At 26.5% G+C, this 18,434-nt stretch overlaps 1 protein-coding gene across 1 annotated transcript in view; it reads left to right on the forward strand.

The window, feature by feature from the left end:
- Positions 1-2,621: 2,621 nt before the first annotated feature.
- Positions 2,622-18,434, forward strand: part of LOC112591186 (hemicentin-2-like) — a 319,132-nt gene continuing 303,319 nt past the window's right edge. Inside the window, exon 1 of the mRNA XM_025334910.1 lies at positions 2,622-3,033. The gene's annotated coding sequence lies outside the window, so the exon portion shown is untranslated. The remainder of the gene's footprint in view (positions 3,034-18,434) is intronic.

Below are 18,434 nucleotides of genomic sequence, written 5' to 3' on the forward strand. Positions count from 1 at the left end.
TTAAAATATATTATTTATAATATATTATGTAATGTTTAAGGATAAAAGTTATTTATTTTAATTTATTATATACTTTTTTAGTATTTTTTGGATAAATTAGAATGAATAGAATGATGCATTATAATAGATGCACATCTAATGTTAAATATTTAGAAATATTATAGTAATTTCAGGACAGTATCAAAAAGGTATTCCGAAAGAGTAAAATAAACATATTCATTGTTATTATTATTATTATTATGTTGTATTTTACGACAATGGAAGTTTCAAGCTGCATTCTGCGTAATTTTGTTATCAGTTATCTAAGGATTTGTTCGTATAAAAAAAATTTGAGAGAATATTCTAAAATAACTTTTGAAAAATCTCTATAAAATCACAATATATAAGAAAAATATATTTTGCATAATTTCAAACCTATAACTATGCTGGCTTAATACATAAAAAAAGTTCATACAAATTTACTGCCCCTAAGTTCCACCAGGGAGGGAGAATGGCTCACCCTGGCCAATTCTTAAATACGGGCCTAATATAATACGCGATTTAAGTTAATTTAACGATTGTTCATACACGAAAAAGATATTTTATTTTGTAATTGATTCTATTTTCAGTGGAATCGAGCACGGTCTGACTTCAAAACTATCCATTGCCAACGGCATAAAATAAACTCTTTAGTGTCCGTGTTTTTACGGACAGTTTTAAACTAATTTTTAAAATTAATTAAATATATTTAAGGTTCTCAACACTAGTCGTATTATATTGTATACTTATATTTTTAGTATTAAAAATATTGATATAATTAAAATAAAAAAAAAAAAAATGATTATTTTGAAATAAATTTACTAGTAAAATAATCCTGGTATAAGCGTTTTATTGAAATCCATGTAATTATTAACATTTTTAATGTTTACCGAATGTATGTAATTATTATGTTTATTATAGGTATAATGATAGTATTAAGTCACAAATAAATGTGCTAAATTAATAATTAATGTTTTTTTTAAAAAAATTGTTTACTTGTTGTGAGAGAAAGTTATTGATAGACACTATTCAAATAATGAGCTGATTAACATCACGTTTTTATTTATTTTTCTAAAGTTCTTGAAAGATGAGGCTATACACATCCTATAAAATTACAGCTAAAACTGCCATGCTTTTTAAAATAAAGAAAATGTTATCTTATTTATAGTTAATGACTTGTACTTTTATACCTGAAAAAACTCAACGGAAACAAAGATAGGTAGTACAAAAACGTTTTTGTACTGCGTAAAACTATTCCAAAATGTTAGGTATTTTGCTCTTCAAGACTTCAACCGGTAAGTTAAATACTATTAGTGATATCTATGCATAACTTTGAGTTAAATTGCAACACAGTTACAGCACATATTATGGTATAGAAACATATAATATATATATCATGTGCTTTAGGTTGAATAACTGCAGCAGACTCGGGTCTCACCAATTTCCTAAGCCGGTCCGAGCTTGTATTATACATTAATAAAGGATTTAAAAATGACCGTCAACCACTGTTCGTACTGCGATAAACTTTTAAAATTTTTTAGTATTTACATCCAGTAGTAGATCCAAGTCATGCATGACCAAGCCGTAGAAAATACATATTTCGTGACCTCTAATATAAAAAAAAAGATATAATATTTCCTTTAGTTCGTTGTATTATTATCAGAGCCGGGATTTCGAGTTCGGTGTAATTTGCTTTGTTTTAAAAAGCTACTCAATGCTCATTTTCTAAAATATACGTTTCTCGCATTTTTGATTTAGAATATTAATTTTTTATTTTGTATTTCTTTAGGGTTTTTAATTATTTTAAGGATAGTTTTTAGAGAATTTTTAGGGATTGTTGGGAATATGACACTGAAATTTAAAGATTTTTACTTTTCAATAACTTTGTAATGTACTTAGAATATTAAATATTATTAATCATCATTTTTCAATATATCCATACGACGTAAAATCGAGATTACAAGTGGCAATGAAAAATAAAATGGGAATAATTATTTTTCATTTTAAAAGTGCACCTAAAAGATCTGCAATTATTGTGCAATCCTTTAAAACAGTTTTTTGGTTCAAAAGTTGTTAAAAATTAAAACAACGATCGAGTGCATTTTTAGAGCATTGTATTGTGAATACAATAATTGTGCTGAGTACCCGAATTAATATTATCCAACCATAACTAATTGTTATTTTTTCTATCGCGTCATCAATATTATATTAAATAAAAATAATCGCTAAACTTGTATATTATAATACACCCAACAATAATAATAATGTCTATTAATGGTTAGAAGTACTTAACTGAGGTTATCACTATAATAATTGTATTGCCATTACTAAAATAAAACGTTCGTTTCAATGAAAAAGAAGAAATAACAATTTCGACATATCATAAAGTAATAGTATTAATATATTACTATTACTCCATGGTCGAACCATCGTCGTCGTCTTCATCATCGTCGTGGGACTCGTCAGGGGCCGAACGGACCGAGAACACGTTGGCAGCGGTGGCGGCATCGGCGGCGAAAGAGTTTCGGCAGCGTCATGCGTTGGAGCGCTTTTTCGCGGGGTACGACCGCGTTTCCGTATCGTTTACCAGTCGCCGTCCGCCTTTGTCCGCACGATTTCCCGCGTTCGTTCCGTCGCGCTATCGCCGCCAAACCGCACGATACCGTCGTCGCGTTTACACGAAAAATTGTTTTCAAATTTTGTCAACTAATAAAAATAGACACGTCGCAATCGGATCGTACCGTCCGTCGAATCGATCTCGCTCCACCGTTCGCCGGCATCGGCACTCCGCTTTTCTGTTCCAGAAAAACAAAATATTTCCCTCGGCCCGTCGTGCAGTGACATAATAATATAATACAGCGTGATAGTGCCGTTACACGACTTAACTATATTGTCGACAAATATTGCCATCGTCGCAGTCCGTTCCCGCGGGGTCCAGTCGTCCAGCCATCTGCAGTATTGCGACTGCTCCGGGCGAAGAAACAATTAATTAAACCACAATGATAAACCTCACACGTGAGTAACCATTTCGTCGTCGTCGACATCACGACGTTATAGCGAATAAAATATTATTATTATCGGACCGTCACGTACTCGTTAGGTACCCGAGAAAACGTTACGCGGTCCGTTGCCGAAATGTTAACCTTCACTGTTGTCTCGTTACCTACCGCCGTAATGGGCAATGCTCTATCGATTAATACACTGCCATTTTAATGAACACTTTTGTGCTTTTACTCCTCTTAATTAAACGACCAAAACAATCGCATTCTGGGGACTTATTTGAATTTTTTACGAATAATAATTATTCCGTGCGTCTTTATTCGTGTTTTCGTCGACGTCGTATTTGAGACGAACCCATTTCCCGTATTCCGCGCCCGGACCAAGCGATTAATCCTTAAACTCTTTGTACTTTTAATTCTTCATAGACATTAATTTATATTTATCATAATAATTCAGTTAAACTTACATTCTGCTTGTGCCACTGTTCTTTTCGACGGCACCAGGCTGAATACTTCATTGGGTATTACTAACCCGAGCAAAAATAATATAAGACTTTTTGCCAATTAAACTTCCTTCTAATTATATTAACGAGCAAATTATTTGAATTAACTACGTAACTGGAATATACTTGACTTTACACGTTATATAGTTTGATTTGACGAATATTTTGTTTAATTTTACTTTGAAATTTGTTTTAGCTAAACTCAAAAGACAATAGTTTTCTTTGTTGGAATAAATAAAAGGCATTAAAAATTTGAAAAAATGTTGTAAGGTTTAATTTTAACTCAAAGTTATAGTTAGAAAATATATCTTATACTACTGTATGCATTAATATTTTATATTATACACGATTTATCGAGTTATAATTTTTAAATGTTTGATTTAATGGTTTACTTTATCCTCTTATTTTTTTTTCTTTGGTACAATAGTTTTATATTTAACAAAAATATATTACACTGGTATATAACGGAACCACTTGAGAAATGTGTGTGTGTGTGTGAATTATATTTTTCTATTATGAAACAATATTCATTTAAATAAAACGAAAAATATGTCTTTAAAAAAAAAAAAAAGTACCTAAATAGTTAGTTATTATAGTGTAGAGAAGGAAAAATAAAGATTAGACTATATTATATCCCGTTTTATTTTTGTACCGCAAATAATGTATGTACTCGTATTTGTTTTTCGAACTAAAATTTAAAAAAAAAAAAAACTGCTTTATGTTATTTAAAATAAAAACTGCTTATATATTATATTTTTTTTTAATTTTTACTAAGTACCTATGTTTTATTTAGTATTTATTCAAATCAAAGCTAATATAATTATAATGTATAAATGCTAACGCAATATTATGAATGAACATTATTAATATTAGGTATTATATTATATTTTCAAAAAGTTATGTACATAAATCTCAAGTTTAGGGATCACTTTTTGAGTTATAGCATATTATTCTAATCTTATAGCCCCTATTAAAATTTAATCTATAATATGTCTTATTTATACAGAAATATCTCTTTATTTTACTTCGTGAAAGAACAAATCTAGTGACATTATGGAAGCTGATCGAACAAAACAATACTGACATTTTTGACCCTCATTGAATTCATTGGTCATTAAAAACGATTGTTTAACTACTCGCTTACAACTCTGACATCAAAATGTACAACAATATTTAGCATTGTTACTAACAATGCTTTATAATATCCGTTTAAACATTATAAATTTATGATTTTTAAGTACTAAAAGAAATATGTTTTATGTTCAAAATCATATAGACTGAAGCAATAAACTAGGATGCACGTATATTAAACTATACTGTGGCGCCACCATCAACATTGATTGTAAAATAATATTTACTATACTTAAAGGCTATAATATGACTAGGTGGTTAAAATATACCTTTAAATCTTTGAGTACGATGGTTTTTCGATTACTTGCTCACAACCATAATATGAAAATATGCATGTTATATTGATTAATATGATCAAACGAACAAAGTATGATCTTTGTTAATCTATAACATATTAGATTAAATATAAAATAACTGCAGGGATCATCGTCAGCTTACATTAAGATAAGTCATAAAGAAATTAGTTACAAAGTAAAACTGGCATATGATTTAATACATATAATGATTTAACATTGAAAAAGTTAACATGTACGAATAATATGGTACAACAATTTAATTCCTAATTATTTCGGATGAAACTTTTTAAATTTATTAATGAGATACTTAGTATGAACCGTAGAAAACGACAGAATGATATACAGATCCTATTAACAATAAATCTTATTGTTTCTATCATATAAAAAATATATTTTAGATTTTAATATTAATTATTATTTCTTTTGGTTATAAAATTTTAAAATAATTTACTAGAAAATTAATATTTAATCACGTAGTTACACATTCATTGAAAAACGTTTCAATATATTTTGACATTGAAGCTATTAATGTGAATAACATTAAAAAAAAAATAAACTACTTCAAAAGAGTGTTTAGTGTTAAAAGCAAAATTTCAATTTCGTTTGAATCTTTTAACAGTATTTTTTTTTCAAGTTAATAAGTCAATTGAATGTAATAAAATAAAATAAACGAAACTTTAATTTTGGTCATCATAAATATAAAACTATATAATTTAATTGTTCGGCATTAAATATTTTACATATTGATAATTTTATTTATATTATTATTTTTTTAGGATAGTTCAAGTAGTATGATTTAAAATTACCTATAAAACGACACGAGTACCATAATACGAGTGAGTTATTAAATATGACGTTTACATATGAACAAATTAAATAAATGAAATTTTTATGTACTTATTATATAGGTAGTATTACCATTAGTATTGTTATTTTAAATTCATTGTACTGCTAAAATTATTGTATTAAAAAACCCTAAGGCGTAAGCTTTATAAAATAAACTTTATATACCTAAAAAAAACTTTATAATGTCTCTTTAAAAATGCCAATATAATATGTTCGAATATATTTACCAACTCAATGTCCATTCAAAAATATAAAAGTCTAGTATAAAATATAATGTATAAACACACAATTATACTTTACTGATATTTTGTATTTGATACAAAAATACGATATTGTTATATCTTCATAGATGATTAGTATCCTGAATTCTATTGTTTATTAGTAATCTTTGTTTCAAATAACTTATTTTAAGTTTTTACAGAGAACAAAAAAAAAAAAAAAATTAGAAAAATAAAAATAGAATAATTTATGTGTGGTGTATAAATAAAATAATATAACTGCTCGAATTTAATGAAATTAATAATATTAAATATACTTATTTAAAGTTTTTATTTGAATACATTCATTGATATTAATTTATTATTTATAAATATATCTAACAATAAAATAATTTAATTTACATTTGTAATAAAATATAAAATTATGTACTGGAATATTATATAATTTTGCAAAACATCTTTTAATCAATAACTGAATATCTGTATACTTAATTTTGTGATATATTTTTTTTTTGTGATGTTTTATTTCTTACTATACAGAAACGTATAAAATAAAAAAATAATAAGAAAAAAATCTGAATAAGATCATCGGATCTGCTACATTGAGAAATTACTTAAATATAAAATCTTAACTATGTTTATTTTGACTTTTTTTTTATTAATTTGTTTAATTTGGTTTTATTCTTACTAAAAACTAATACTCTTTTATGTTTTTACATTACATACCACTTTTTGGACTAATTATTTGTGATTCATAAACTATAAACTAGATAATTGCTATTTCACACGTTACTTATAATTTATTTTTGCATTTCATCTATGCTGATGATTTATACAGAAAAATGTATTATAATTTCATATTATATGTTAACCCCCCCTCCAAAAAAAAAAAAAAAAAAAAAATGCTAGTACCTATGTATACTTTTACTTATCTCCATGTATTGTAAACAAGTTAAAATATTATGTTATGAAAATACAATTAAAATGGAAACAATTTTAATTAAATTATATTTGAAACAAATGTAGAGTTTGGTTACGTGATTTGTATTTTTTAAATCTGGGTAAATCAAAGTTTTTATAAATCATTAATTTTTAAATCAGGTAATTTCAAAAGTTTATATTATTTTACCATTATTTTATGCATTAATGTGGACAACGGGTATCCAATGAATGACCTTACTACCTTATTAGTAAAGTTTGATAGATATTCTCTCTCTACATCTGGGAGGCTCTGGGCTTCCAAAATCACAAAACTTGCGTGGTTTTGCAATATTTAAATAAAAAATATTATATTTATATGATGTTAATATCAGTAACAAAAATAGATAAATTATATAAAAAAAAGTGTGTTGAATAATACATAAAACCTAACATTTGTCAATACGTAATTAATACATTTTATTTGTAACTAGGTACCTGTGAATATATCAAAACTATTATATTATTAAAAGTATAGATAACTATAAATATCATTATAGGTACGTAATTATAGTAGTATCTGCGTAAAAGACGTTTAACATTGCAAAATGTTAACTAAGGCCTTATATTAATAGAATAGTCCGTAGCCGTAAAGAGATCCAAAATTAATTTAAATTTTAGAAGCCCAGAGCCCTATAATCACTCATGGAGTACCTAGAAATTGAATCCGCAATAAGGCCTATGCATATTTTATTTATGCTACCTTGTATTATACCTACATATGTCATATATATATATACAGATATATTAAAACCTCATGTTGTATAAATAGTTTCAAATATCCTAAATAATTGTAAGCTCTCGTCTCATTGTTTACTCGATGTACTAATTTCTGTTTCGATTTGTATGGTAATTTACGAGTACATTAACAAGAATATATTAAACTTAAACATAATGACCAAATTAAGTAAAATACAATTATTACTATACTAATAGATACTTACATTTGTATTGTAATACTAGAGTATATTTTACTTTAAAATAATTTAAATATTGTATTTAATTTCGTTTATTGAGAATGAAAAAAATAAATATTTTTAAATGTTTTATTGGTATAATGTTATAGAATATTTTTTAGATTTTTCCGAATCATATAACAGTTACAATATGATATTTACCTATATTTTAAGTAATATTATTCATTTTTTAGCGCGATAAAATATATATATATATATCGAAATTATGCACGACATTTAATGAGTGGCACCACTTCGTAGTGTAATTACAAAAGCCAGTTTCCGTATTATCTATTCATTTATTTTTATGTCTGCAATAAAATATAATTCAGTAAACGACAGTACGGGTTCTGGGGCTGACTAGACCTGAGTAGACGACCATCACGGGTAATTGTCCGTTCTACCATAAAATTATAGGGAATGGTTTGTTAAATACACGGGATTAGATCACATCGTTCTCCGCATCTGCTCAAGTAAATGACTTGGGTAGGAATTGGCTGTATACCGGAATCTTGTTGTTTTCTCGTCGGGATTATTCAGTACCTTATGTGAGTTCCAGATGTGATATTGTTCATCAGCCGAAGTGTCGATTGGTTGTTGTCATTGTTCGCATGTTAATTATATCGATAACTCACTGCCAAGTGAGTTTACTTCCGATCATACTTATACGCTTATTAGAAATCACACTGGTCGTCTACGTAAATAGCTTAGTGGTTAGGAAGGTAAAACCACAAACCACAATTACACAATCGCAGTACTTTGGACGTCTGCCGCTATGGTATTATATTATACGCAAGTGGAATTGGCCTCTTCAATGTGCAAACGGTGGCTGGATAGACAACTAACAATATAGGATTTTTATGACACAGCCGTCGTTGGTAGCAAAATGATCGGTTGGTTAACTTTGTTGATTTCGCCATCGGCGGCTAAAATATGTTATATTCTTTGGTGAACTCAGGCTTGTTTGTGTACGGTATTATTGATTTCCATCATCGAACCCAAAGGTCTTGGGTACAGTCATTAATTTATTTGACCGGGTTGGTAGTCTTAAGAGTTGTTGCTGCTATGAAGGAGCAAATTGGAGTGATTTTTTCGCTATTGCTTGAATAACGGTTTCACATCGACGGACTTTTGTCAGACGAGAGCCTGTTAAAATTTGTGTGAGTTTGTTTTCTGATTTATAATAATTTAGTTAGATATGGAATCTAGCTGGTATTTTTTTTTTCTACTTATAGGGTCTCACCAATTGACCAAGAATGCATACATGATTTGTCTGAAAAGTTAAGAAGTAAGACGTATGTTTGATATGTTTTTAAATGATTTTGGCTTAAACAGGGTGCTTAGGAGTTGTAAGTAGTTACGAGGGTTTTGTTTTTATTTTTTGAGGTGAATAGCGATGACAAAGAAACTATACGTAACGCATTATTTTGTACCATATATATTTTTGATCAGTTCAATTTTGAAATGAGTGGATTTCAAGCTTAAATGTTATGTGTAAATACTAAATACTAAACGTACACTCATTTTAATAATAAAATATATAATTACAATTCATGTTAATTTTTAATTTAGCTTTATAGTAATTTAATTAATTAAAATGTTAACAAACATTGGGTTTGTTTTCATAAGTATCCCATTGTATTAGAAATTATTACAATATTAATTATGCACGTTTATTTACAACAGTGTTCATCAGAGTTAAATTTATTTATATTATAATTCTAAAATTAGAACAAATAATTCAATGAAATAAAAAAAAAAAAATACATTTTAAAATATATATTGAAAACATTCTTTATTTTTATTTTTTGTAGGTTTAATACTTAAAAATATTAAATTTTATGATATTTAAAATGTTAAATTTTAATATCGTAATTATTAGTAATGATTTCTTAAAAATAAGTAATAAATAAATATTAAAAATTAAATATTTTTAGATAAAAATAAATAAAAATAGACACTTTATTCTTACGGTATTTGTCTATAATAATTTAAGACATAAACAAATACATTAAAATTTACAATGATATTTTTATACTTATATTATACACACAGCAGAGTTAGTAATCTCCCTATCATCATATTATCCCATTTAAAATATATGGTAACGAATCTGAATTCAATATGGAACTTATATTTGAGTTTTATTATTAAAATAAATTTGTTACAAATAAAAATGTAAGTTTTCTCTACTTATAATATTCTGCTTAAATTTGAAAAATATGATATAAAAATATATATATTATATTAATGACATTTATATTTTCGATAAGTTTTAATATCTTTTTGACCACGGTACATTTTTTTTATGATATTTTTGAAGTAACTTTATTTTTGATTCAATTACATAAATTACTTATTATAAATGTAATCACGTCATTACAGTAAATAAAAAAAATATTCAGTAAAGTAAAAACATTGAGAAATTTAGAAAAATTAATAGATCAATGTAACGCTGAATGGGATATAAATCAAAAATCTGCGATAGGCACTTTTATTTATTTATAGTTTTAATATCTATGTATGAAAAAAAATTTAGATACTAAATTGCAAAAAAATATATCATTATGTTAATGTATTGTAATAGAAAGCCATATATTTATATATAAAGATAAGCTAGTTGTTTATATCATAATTATTATTAACTAAAAAATAATCACGTAGCTACATTTGGAAGTTTAGTATCTAAAATACATTTTAGAGTACATATTATAGAATATTTAAAAATAATGATAAACGTTTTCATAATATAATATTTAATACAGTACATTTTAATTATATTATTGAGCTATAATTACATGTAATTCGATTTAAGTACAATTATTTCTAATTTTTTATTTGTTAAAATATTATTTATTTAATTATTATAAGGTTTATTGTACCTTAAGGAGTATATATTAATAATTCACAATTGAGTATATCAGTATGTATATAAGTTATTTTTATATTAGTTGATTTGATTGAATAATATTATAGTCATAATATTTTATGTCAAAACAACAAAATTTAATTTTTACATTATTGTTAAAAAATCCTATTCTATGCAGTTAGCTATAACATTTGAAAATTATGATTTTAATGTTAAAAAATTCATAATTTATCGATTTTTTCATCGTAGGCTTGTATAAACGAGCACATATGGATAGTATGCTAGATACAAGTTAATTCGTTTTTAAAAATGATCATTAATATTACATTATGAAAAAACACTAAGTTGAAAAATAGAGTGAAGCAGTAAAAAATAAACACCAGGTGCTTATTTATAAAAAATATTTAATTTAAATTACTTAATAATTAATAAATATTTAAAAGTTAACATCGGAATTAATAATTTTTTTTTTATTATTACTTTATAATATCAAATTTTTTCTTCAAAACAATGTTTTAGATATTTGTCTAAACATTTTTTATATTTATAAATTATAACTATTAAAACAAGTGATTAAATAAGACATATATGATAAGAATAATAAAACCAATATATCTTTGAATTATTTACAATTATTAATCTAATATGTTTATCTGTATATTTTTTTTTCTAAAAATAAAAATATTTGACAATTCTTTAGAGATGGTGGAAATATTTGCAGTGTAATAATAATAAATTATATTGTATTGACGGTTAAGATATGAATTTTTAATTTAGCATTCACCAAATAGTTTTATACACTTAAAAAAAGATGAATTATATGGATTTGTATTAAGTAATACCATGTACTTTACCTTTGTTAGTATTATCTGATTTATATGAAATAGAGTTACACTTAGTTTGAAAAAAAATTATTTATATTTTTATAAGACAAAATATTTTATGCCAAAAATATGTTTAACGTGATTAAGTTTTGACTTATAGGAACGTAAAAATATAATATTTAATGAAAAAAATGATTAAAAAAAAAAAAAATAGCATGATGTTCTATAAACGTGTATTTATAATTAAAAATTATATATCATGAATACACGTCATATTTGTTTTTATTATTTTATTTTAAATCTGATTGATGTCAAAAAAAAAAAAAAATGTATATATAAATATATTTCTCTGTATATTTGTGGATGCAATACAACAATACAACAATTATTACTTTTTACATTATAATACAAAGACCTAGCTTAAGAATGTGTCAAAATCTAAAACCATATAGTTATGTTGGACACCTGCTGGTTCCAAAATTGGGAAATTCAAGTTAACCCCTTCTAAACAATTTATGTTATGCACACTTTACATTCTATAGAATACCATACATTATATTCTACATTGACATATTCAAACGTACATGCAAGCTAAATACTAGGGACCAATTCCTGGAAAATTTTTTAACTAAGGACCTTATTATAGGTCGAACGAAACAATCACTTAATTCCTCAATAAGATTTCTCTTTTATATTTTTACTGCGTTACAGAATCCCATCAAAAACAACTTTAAAAATTTACGTAATGATCTTATTAGATACATGTAGTGCAATAATGTTAAACTGTAAGGTTTAGCTGAGCCTTCAAATACAAGGAACATATACACATTCCGATAAAAAATATTAATATTAATATTAATATTTGAATAACACCAGTTTTCAGGTATGCAGCTATAATTACCATTTATTCTACAAAAACTTTGCTATCCATCATTAAATAAACTTTCTTTTTTCTCATGCGCAAAAAGACATGAATAATAAGCAATCGATTAAATTCCTTATTCACCCCTAAGCACATTAGTAGACAAATTTTTGATAATCTATTCAAATACTAGATTAAAAGGAAAAGACTCAAGATACTCATCTCTCTTTTTAATACTTAATAATCATCTTAGTGATGATGTCAAACGATTTCATATGATTTTTCGAAATTTTTGAGTAACATGATATTTAAATCGAGTATACTCACATTGTAATTAAATACATTATATCTAGGCATAAATTATTTATTAATTCTATAGACTTTGTTTCTGGTAAAAAAACATATACGCATATTTCAATTAAGTTCACAAAAGCAGTTGAAAATTTGTCTACTTTTTATTTCTGATATAAACGATTCATAAAATAATTTGCATTTGTTTATAATATCAATGCATAAACAAAAATATCATTGATTACGAAGATTATTTTAGTCTAGGTCGATAATAAGTTTAGTATTTATCGCATAGGTTTCATCGAATCGATTCTCATTTTATATGTTGTTATTTTTATATCAGTAATTTAGTGGATTTAATACAACAAGGTACATGTTTGAAAATGGATCAATAGACGGATTCCCGTGGTATTATGGATATCTTTGCGTAAACAATAATGACAAATATATCTTAGCGATACGCTTATGTCTTAACTCGGAGTTTTAAAATAGGGTTCTTTTAGTTTGTGTACTTAAAAATTAACAAGAAATGATGTACGGAAAAAGAAAGAATATTGGTGTTATACTAAGAATGATATTATTATTACTGCATTGGATATTCGTGGCCTGTGATGTGCGTGCTTTTAGTAATTTTACTAAAAAATAACATAAAGGTTAAGTGTGTCCCAAAGTAAAAAAAAATAACAACAAACTTACATATTGCACTAGTATATTTTAAGGTTTGGGCTGTATAAGCTAACAATGTTACTTATGATGTCTTAGTGGTTATTACGAACTTGAAGACTTGAAATTAAAGACAGATAAAACTTTTCTTTTAAAATACGTCAAGTTTAAAAAAAGAATAAAAAAATATTAAAACTTTTTATTCGTACACCAAATATTTTGGGAAACTCCATTAAATATCATATTATTTTCATAAAATAATAAGTCTTTATAGCTCCCGTGTTCTTATGATATCATAAAAAATAATGTTCTTAATGTTAATTACCATGATTTTTAAATTCAATTCACTGTTTTAAGATAATATAGTCTATCACCGGCAATTTAATTCTAAATTGGTTGTAATCAGTTATAAATTGGCCTCATCAGTGATAAAACTTTTTTTAAAGTAAGCTTATGTATATATTTGATGTTATATGACAAATTGTTTTACAAAAATAATTTGAAAAAATATTAAATATTGTTTCAGGTCATGTATAAATAGTTTACATTGTTACGTGATATTATTAAAGTTAGTGTATTTCATGAAATCAATAAATCAACATACTAAATACATTAAGCCCAGTTTATAAAATGTTCAAATCAATATTATTGTTAATTTTATGGATACGGTTAGATTAAATACGGCTCAAACAAGTTAAGAACAAAATGAACTTTTGAATTTTTTTTTCAATGAAATTAAATAAATATACATCAATCCAACAATTATTGCGTTTGAATAAATTTAAAAGAAAATAATTTACCTTTTGTTATAAACAAAATTGATCATTAAAATCTATAATAAATAGGTGTAAACTATAAAAGGATATCACCATATAATTATCTTTAATTGTACATTTTTGATTATAATGATATAGAGTCTTATAGTTTAAGACATTTAACTATGATATTATACTCGTACTTCAAAACAAATATAAAATTAAAAGTTGTTAGATTCAACAACATAATATGCAAATCGAGAATACCGGTAACACCTGAGTACACCTATTGGAAGTTTGGTTGAATTTGATGAAATATAAATACATTTTTAGGGTGAATTATTTATTAAACTGTTGTACCATTGTCTTTATTATTATAGCATACCATTACTATAGTTCCATGTATTAGGAATAATAAAATATATTTATAAATGATGACTCGTAATTATATTTTCAAAACTAGTATTACCTATTCAAAAGATTTTTAATATCAACAAATTTAAAAAAATAAATATTTTATGCAATCGTCATTTATTTCATTATATTATGTTTAAATGTACTTATTTGTGTATAAAAAAGAAAATAAAGTTTATTTTTAAAAATACTGGTGTAATTTGTAAAATATTTTACTTAAAAATATCATAGTTTAATTTATCTCTAGGGACTTTAATATTAAACTTCCAGAGTGATCTCTATAATAAATTATTAAAAATAAAAAGTTTGTTTTAAAAGTTTTTTTTTTTCAAACACAGGCTTGGATTTGGTATAACAGATAGTATATAGTATTTCATGAAAATTATTTATGAAAAAAGAAAAAATATATTTAAAAAAAATAAATTTATTAATTTTTATACATAGGTATAACTGATAAGACTATTATGATATAACAGATTATAGAGTCAATATATTTCTTTCTATATGAATTTATTATATTTATAAAAACGTCGAAAAAAAAAACCAATACTTTTTTTGTTTTAATATAAATTATATTTTTGGGGGTTATTAATTTATTGAATCTTATACCTTTAAGAAGATAAATCTTTTAAAATTTGGTATTTTAAATTAACGTAGTTATTTACAATATCAATATAGCAGTACACATTTTAACTTTTAAGTCGTATGTCATATTATATTATATAAACATTATTATATTTATTTATAGATACTAGATACATATCTATTATTTTTTTGATAAATTGATTATTATAGTGTAGTATGTATATGTAATAAAGCTAAAAATATTGTATTTAAATAGTTATAATAATATTATATGGTTGTAAAGTACCTATACTATTTCTATAAATATTTCTATTATGTATTTATTCTGATTGTTAAATTTGAAATTAAGAATTAAATATATTTAGGAAAAGTAAACACTCAACTCATTGTACCATTCTTATATAAATAATGTAAATATGCTGAGCATTTAGTTTTGTTTTTGTGATGTAGGTTTAATATATTTTACTGTAAAAGTTTTTCAATTAATTAAATGTATTGAACACTTAAATGAAGTAAATTATGGGAATTGATAAAATTATAGAGTATAGAAAATATAGGTAAATGGAAACCGAATCGAGAATAAAAACTAATACATTTCGAACATTATGATCATGATGGATTTTATTTTTGTGTTAAGAATAAAATAAATTACATTTTAAATAGCTGTTTAACATGTAACATAATATTATCATATGTATAGGCATACATTATATGCATTTATATTTATGCTTAATACCACATTCCTTGCATGTTCAGGTTTAATGTAGGTACTAACACAGAAGTAATATAGTTCGTATTTAAGTTACCATGATTGTGCAATAAAATTATTTATCAAAGAAAACTATATTATTTTCTGTACCATATTTAAGCAATAAAAAAATGATCTAATATTATGCAATGTGTACGTTTCAATTGATCAAAAATTGTTTTAATTTACTTAATGTACGCGAAAATACACATAATATTTTTGCTATTATTAGTGTTTTTGTTGTACATTTTTTAATTTTACGCACGTTTATTGGCTGTTGAAAATACGATTAATCGGGTGCAACTACGGTTGTATAATAATATATTATTACGGCATTATAAAGATGGTGTTTTTTCGACTTATTTTCTATCGATATGAGAATGGTCCGTGTTCTCCGTAATTTATGGATCCGATAAAAGAGACAAGGGAAATTATTTCGTTCCAAAGTTTACGTAATTCACGGGTGGAAAGTAAATACATAAAAGAAAGAAAAAAAACGTTTTTCTGCAGTAAAATACATCCGATTCAACAACGGCTCGGTGACCACAATGGCGTCAGCAGTGGTAATAATTTTGATTGGCGTCGTCGTAGTAGGAATAATAAATATCGCGGTCGGGGGAAGCTGTGGTCGAATTTTGGTGAAAGGTGGATGATGGGTGGGCGGGTAAACCGGACCATGGACCGTGACGCAATCCCCGGGGTAATAATTTATCTTCTGGAAAAAAAAAAATGTGAACGGCGGTCGTGATGGTAGCCATCAGAGGTGGGCAAAAGACATGATGGGCCGTCGGAGTGGTGGCAGAACGTGGTCGATGACGGGCGAGGCGTGGTGTGGGGTAAAGTAACTGCAGTTGTGCAAGCGAGCGGGTTTAACCGTCGTAATTCTTTATCAAAAGACGGTACCTTTTACCTCACCTGCCATGGGACGGCCCAAAAGGAGGAAAAATAGCTACTGATAAGGACGGGCGCGGAGGGGAGAGAAAGTATAGATATATTTTAACATTTAATATTGGTGTTGTGGGCGAGCGGACAGGGCAGAGCGAAGAAAAATTTAACGAATAGGTCCTACGGGTTGGGTGGCGTTTAATGGCGCACACAGCTGAGTTCATTAGTGTCTCCGTCCCGTTCCGTGCGTGGGTAAGTATTAACACTGCAGGAAACCTAACTTCGTCTATGAGGTGGTGGGTGCCACAGATCACGCCCCGGGGCTGTAATACGTATGTGCCGGGCGGGGGCGGTGATTGTGGTAGTATAGTGTACGATACGGGACAGACCGAGAAATGAGAAATTCTCTTGCTTCTGTGTGTGCGTATAATCTATAAGAGTCGTCGGCCGATGATGTATGAAGCAGGCTAATGCGCTTTTGGCGAGTAACCGGAGAAAAATAAGCTTTTGAAAAAAAAAATAAAAATAAATAAACGTACGTGTATAGTATGCCATGACTGTGTACTGCTATAATGCTATACCGGCTGAAACAACACGACCATTACCCTTAGGCGCTAATCGGTGGCGTATCTGATGCTCAACCGAAGGACGATGCATATTTTAATCCCATACCCTTGATACGAAAAGCTCCTCTCCACGACGACTCACAATTAATCAACTCCTTGCATTTTTTTTTTTTTTGAAGTTACGTATTGCTGCTGCCTTTTAAAGTTTCATCACTTGATGATATGGTCAAACATGATTTATCTATATTAATCAAATTAACATTTAAACCACTGTATCTTTGCCTTAATCTATTTATAACACATCGCCATTATTTTCATTTTTAGTGTGATGTTTAAAAATTTAAAATCATTTAACACTAATAGGTCTTTAGCTTTTACTTAGCATAAAAGGATACGCGATTTTCGCTAGTCATCGTGACTGTAACGGATATACAGACACACGAATGTTTCGAAACATATTAACTATTATTATCCAAGTGACAATGTACATTATTCTGTGGGTTTTTGTACAATTTTATCAGTAATGAAAGTAGTAAATATTTCGTATATCGAAAGTAAGTCACTTTGTCAGCTTTATCGATAAACTATCGTTATAATTATCTTTATAAATCCTATTATTTATACACCATGTATAGAGATTTAAACGAGTGCGATAACATTATTTTATCACTTACTCCTATTATGTTCTTACAATTATGAATTATTATTACATTAATATTATTAAAATAAATTAGCTTATAAATTATATATTATAAGAAAAGGGTTAAAATGTATACAGTATAGAATACATAATATATAACTTTTTCTAACCAACTGTCGTGTAGGAACCAACATAGGTACTGTCTTCCGTCGTGTAGAATCCCTATAGGTACCTATTCCGTCGTAGGAACCAACATAGGTACCTTTTTCGTGTAGAACTTACATATCTATAGGGAATTAACGTAAGTGATTTCTACCTGTTACCTCGTGTAGAACTTACGATTCCCGGTCATCCATTCACGCACTTAACAATCTCAAAACGCCTTTT

Source organism: Melanaphis sacchari, unplaced genomic scaffold (genome assembly GCF_002803265.2).
Source record: "Melanaphis sacchari strain LSU unplaced genomic scaffold, SCAv2.0 Contig12_pilon_pilon, whole genome shotgun sequence".
NCBI classification, from domain to species: Eukaryota; Metazoa; Arthropoda; class Insecta; order Hemiptera; family Aphididae; genus Melanaphis; species Melanaphis sacchari.